Raw genomic sequence first — 6,000 nt, 5'->3', positions numbered from 1 at the left:
GGAAATGAATCCATAAAAATGAAAACCGTTAAGAGATCTTAAAATAAAGGAAAAAACAAGACGAAGATGATTTGAGAAAAATTTAAGAGAACCATACCTTGAATCGTAAGACAGATGAGAAAATACAGGAGCACAGAGTATTCCTTAATGTCTGAAAAAGGAGAACTGAAAGGATAGTAGGATACGCCTTAGTTCTGTTGGAACAGACGAAAGAGTTTTGAAGACACGCATTGTTAAAAGCACTTTTGTGGCAGAGTATAATGACAATTCTGCCCTTGGTCAACCAACTTGCCTTTTCTATATAATAGAAAAATCTGTTATTTTGCTACCATGTCTATGTGGAGCTAAACTTAATGTTCTAGGGTTGTGGTTCTTTCATGACTGTTGTTATTTGAATATTGATTTTGATTTCTTATTTGTCATATTGGTTTATTTATTTAATCTTGCGCTTAATTATTTGATTGCTTGATCTCCAATTAAATACTATCTATGAATCTAGAGTTGAACTCAAAAATGGGAATTCTAGGTTACATATAGGATTGAGTAGAGAAAATTCTTGAACCCGGGCATCGGAGAACGAATTCGCGGGATAGACATATACCTAATTGGCTTGCTTGGTTGATGTACAGAAATTATAAATGCATTCTTGTTAGTTCTAATTCCATAGACATATAGGTGTTAGGTTAGCTTAAATAGGCGAGTAAGAACTCGACGGATTCTTCCGAGCAATATTAACCTTGTCAACCAATAAACTAGATGAATTAGTTAGTCAATTCAATTGAAGAATACAATGGGAATATTAGATAGCCCACAACCCAGATCGTTTTTATTACATTGATAACATAAAAATTTTCTCTTCTTTTGTTCAACGTTCACTATTTATTTTTACTTTATTTTAATTAGTTTATAGTCAAATACTTCTAAGTTTAATTCTTGTCTAGATAATTAGGATAGTCTAATTTAGTTAATAGTTAGTCACAGGTCCTCGTAGGTTCGACATCTGACTTCTAGTCACTTTATTACTTGACGACCGCGTATACTTGGGTGTGCGTTTGGTTGCAACAAGTTTTTGGCGCCGTTGCCGGGGACTTAGAATTAGCTATATTTCTAAATTAGATATTTTTTTTTATCTATACTATTTTTTTTAGTTTAGTTAGTATTTTTTATTTATTTTAACATGGCATCTTGGAATGAAAATTATTCGAATGATGGTTATTCTTATTTTGATGATCCTAGTCCATATTGTGGAGGACCTCACTGGTAAAAATATTATCAGAATGTTCCCGGGAACGAGTTATGCGCACAATCTCAATCCTTTGAGTAGAATATTTGTAATATGTGGTGGTGGTCACGATGGCCATTGGGATGGTTGTCCTAATTCTTTTCATCCTTCTTTGAGCCCTTGTTATGATCTTTCTAACCGTGTTTCTGAGTTTGATAGGGGCAATGATGTAACGACTCGACCGGTTGTTTTGAGAGTAATAGCCCTGATCCCCTATTTACTGCTTCTCCCATATCTATTTCTACTATTGTGACTTACCGGGAGGTTTCATTTTGATTTTTGAAGTATTTTGGGACACTTAGTCCCTAAATGGAGGTTTAAGCACTAGAATTTGGACCGTAGTCGAAACTGTGTGAAGATGACTTCGGAATGAAGTTCCTTCGGTTCCGTTATCTCTGCTAGGTAATTTTGGGCTCAGGGGCATGTCCGAATTGTGTTTTGGAGGTCCGTATCTTATTTAGGCTTGAAATGGCGAAAGTCGAATTTTTGGAGATTTGGACCGGTAGTGAAAATTTTGATATCAGGGTCGGATTCTGATTTCGGAAGTTGGAGTAGGTCCGTAATGTTGAATATGTCTTGTGTGCACAATTTGGGGTCAATCGGACGTGGTTTGATAGGCTTCAGCATCGGTTGTGGAAATTTGAAGTTTCAAGTTTTTTAAGTTTGAATTGGAGGGAGATTCGTGATTTTAGCATTGTTTGATGTGGTTTGAGGGCTCGAATAAGTTCGTATGGTGTATTAGGATTGGTTGGTATGTTTGGCTGAGGTCCCGGGGGCCTCGAGTGAGTTTCGGATGCCCAACGGATCGATTTTGGACTTATGAGGTTGCTGAAGTTTTCTGGTGTCTCAGTTCTGGTTTCCTTATACGCAATCGCGTGGGGTGATCCGCGATCGCGTAGGCTTAGATGGGCATATGATGGAATTGTTCTTCGCATTCGCGGACCTGGGCATGCGAACACGTAGTGAAGTGAGTTTGTGCTTCACGAATGTAGAGCCAAGGTCGCGTTCGCGTAGTGTTAAGTGGACCAAATCTGGGCCACGCGCTTTGCTCATCGCGAACGCGTTGGGGTGTTCGCGATCGCGTAAATATGAGAGCCAGAGCATCGCGTTCGCGTAGAGTTAATTTCTGGGGCAGCAAAGTTGTTCTTCCCGATCGCGAGGCTATTTCCGCGATCACGATTAAGGAATCACTAGGCAGGATTAAAGTTTCCAAAAAAATGGGGGTTTTGCCATTTTATCAAAAACTTGAGTTGGGAGCTCCGATTTGGACGAGATTTTGAGGGATTTTCAGAGATATCGATTGGGTAACGATTCTTAACTCCTTTATGGTTATATTCCACTAATCCATCATTAAATTCTTCTTTAATTTCGGATTTTGGGGTTGAAATTGGAAAAAATTAGAAGAACTTCTTCAATAAAGATTTCGAGTTTTGGAAGGGGATTTGTGGTTGGATTTGAATAATTTTTATATGGTTAGACTCGTGAGTGAATGGGTGTTCGTATTTTGTGACTTTTACCCGATTTCGAGACGTGGGCCCGGGTTGACATTTTAGGATGGATTTCAAATTTTTTTTTAAATCTTGATTTCATTAATTAGATTAGCCTATTATAGTTGTATTTATGATATTCAATTATTTTGGCTAGATTTGGTCTATTCAGAGTCGGATATTTGTGGAAAAGGCATTCTTACTGATTGATCGAGCTTGATTCAAGGTAAGTGGCTTGCCTAACCTTGTGTGGAGGAACTCCCCGTGGAATTAGTATTGTTTTTGATACATGAGCGCCGTGTACGTGAGGTGATGAGTACGTATACGGGCAAATTGTGTAAAAACCCAATTTTTCTTCTAAATAATAACCTGACTTCCTTCTTATTTGAGTTCCATCAACATGTGTAGTGTCCGGCTAGACTGGAATAGCATGCCTACTTGCCTTAACTGTTTACTTGAACTAGGTGCAGCATGTTTAGTGAATTTACCTGTCGTTCCTTAACTGGTACTTAGGTTGAACTGTAGAATTGCATGACGTAACTATTGAATTCTATTGTTTGGCTACATATTTACTTCGGGTAGAGCATGCCTACTTGCCTTAATTATTTACTTGAACTACATGCATCATGTTTAGTGAATTTACATGTCTTTCCTTAACTGGTACTTAGGTTGAACTGTAGAATTTCGTGTCATAACTATTGAATTCTATTGTTTGGCTGCATATTTACTTTGAGACTATGGAACGGTATTCCGGGAGATCCCCCTGTACTGTATATTTACTTTGGGACTACGGAACGGTATTCCGGGAGATCCCCCTATACTGCATATTTACTTTGGAAATACGGAACGGTATTCAGGGAGATCCTCCTGTTCTGCACATTTGCGTTTGGGACTAAGAGATGGTATCTCGGGAGATCCCCTGTTGTATTTCTGTGTACTGAGCTGTTACCTTATATGAATTCTTCCCTGTTAAATTTCAGTCTTTATTTTACTGTGATATTTCATTCTTGCCTTGCTTTATTATTATTTATACCAGTAGGGTCCTGACCTGACCTCGTCACTATCGACCGAGGTTAGGCTTGGCACTTACTAGGTACCGATTGTGGTGTACTCATGCTACTCTTCTGCACATGTTTCCGTGTGCAGATCTAGGTGCTTCTTATCAGCCGCACTATCAGTGAGCCGGGATAGCTTTGGAGATTTCAAGGTATATCTGCCACGTCCGCGGACCTCGGAGTCCCCTTCTACTCTTTCACATGTCCATTATCTTCTGTATTTTTCTTTTGTTAGACTCTGATGTATAAAGACACTAGTTTTTCCTTCTGGAGTTTGTGATTCACGATGTTCCGGGTTTTGGGATTTATTTTTCTGGGTATTTTTGAATAGTTAGTTATTGTACATGCCAAGCGGCATGGTACCCAGTTATGTTGCTATTGTTATAATTAGTTGTTAAATTTATGTTTTCATTTTATTATTCCGCAAACATTAGGCTTACCTAGTTGTAAAGACTAGGCGCCATCATGACGTCATACGGAGGGGAAATTGGGTCGTGACAAATGAAGTGCAGCATATGGATGTGATGCATATATTAGAAATATTTGGAGGCAAGTAGCAGAGCAGCATGATGAACTCAAAAAGGATATGAAAAGAATGAGGACAACAATCACAAGGATGAAGGCCAATCTAGAAGAATTGAATAAAGAGAGCGAGTTCCAACTAGAAGAAAATTTTGAAAAAGAGGAGATTTTTAGCCAAACTTGGCTAATGGAACAAGCTGGAAGATTAGAAATGTATGAGGCTCAATGTGAGAAAATTATAAATGAGATGAGATACTTTATAGAAGGAAGAGCTGAACTGGGACAAGAGATTGATATATTTAGCATTACTATTCATGACTTAGAGGCTCAATTGAATGCAAAGGTTAATGTTCTAATGCCCAACAAATAGTAATGAGTTGTGTGAAGCTGAAAAGGAGAGTATACGCCAAATTGAGGAGATAAAAGTGGAGAGCCAATCATTCAAGTATGTTTTTGTTGATGATGCCCATGTTGAGAAAAGTACACTAGAGCCATGTGAGGAAGCAAATAATGTTATATTTGAAGACTCTTGTGCATGTAACTATGAGGATGTAAAGAATAATACAATTCTAGAGTTAGGGAGTATTGGTCCTCATTCCATACATTTTTCAACATTGTGTTTGGATCATGACATGAAAATTGAGTCATCTGAGCCTTTTAAGGAGTCAATGGACGAGGAACGGGGTGCTTACATTCTTGAATTCGTTGTGCCAGAGAGACAGAATTACATACCTCATCCGAAAGCCAAGAAGTGTAGAATGCGATATTGGTTGCTTGGCCCAATTAAATTTTCCTTACCACCTCGGGAGCATAACAGAAAGCTTGAAGCCAAATTAGGGGCTCAATTCATAAGTTCGAGGTGGAGGCAAAAAGTTGTTTACGTCGTGCCGCGACATTAAATCAGGCGCTTGTTGGGAGGTAACCTAGCTTTACTGCTTTCTTTTAGTTTGATTTTTTTTTCTTATTGAATTATTTTTGTAGTGTTGTTTTATTTTGTAGGATTTTGAGCATAGGGAGCAAAGCTATATGAAGTGTGCAAAAGTGAGACAGATGGTTGGAACTTAGTGTGAGATGCCCGCACAAAGGATCATGCCTTGGAGAAGTCTGAGTACCCCGTGAGCCGCTATTACTTCGGCCTTTGGCCTCTCATGAAGTTTCTTTTCCACCCTTGTTATTTATTTTTACTTTATTTGTGCATTGGGGATACCGCACTCTTTTTTAAGTGTGGGGTGAGAAAATTTCTCTAGATAGTTAGTAGTAGTATGTTAGTAGTAAAAAAATGTTAACATCTTATTTTGAGTTTAACTTCTTATTTTTATTTTTGTAGTAGTGTAGTATTTTAGGTGATTAATTTTAAAATTTTAAAAAAAAAAAAAAGGGGTGCACCCTTTGGTGTTCGTCCCCCCAATTGGAAAACAAACATATACAATGCAAAGAAAAAACCGAAAGAAGGAAAACGTACCTGGAAACCAAGATTTGATCGTGAAAAGCTACTGGTTTCAGCGCTAGGGTCAGCGCAAGGCGCTGCCCTGGACGCTAGAGGCGATACTTTTCCTAGTTCACTCGGGACAATGCTATTTCGGCCCTACACGTCCCTAACTCTTATAAAAGGGGTACTAAATCTATTTTGATAGGGAAAGAACGTTTTTGAGAG

Source organism: Nicotiana tabacum, chromosome 21, assembly GCF_000715075.1.
Source record: "Nicotiana tabacum cultivar K326 chromosome 21, ASM71507v2, whole genome shotgun sequence".
Lineage (NCBI taxonomy): Eukaryota > Viridiplantae > Streptophyta > Magnoliopsida > Solanales > Solanaceae > Nicotiana > Nicotiana tabacum.
This window is presented reverse-complemented; position numbering follows the sequence as displayed.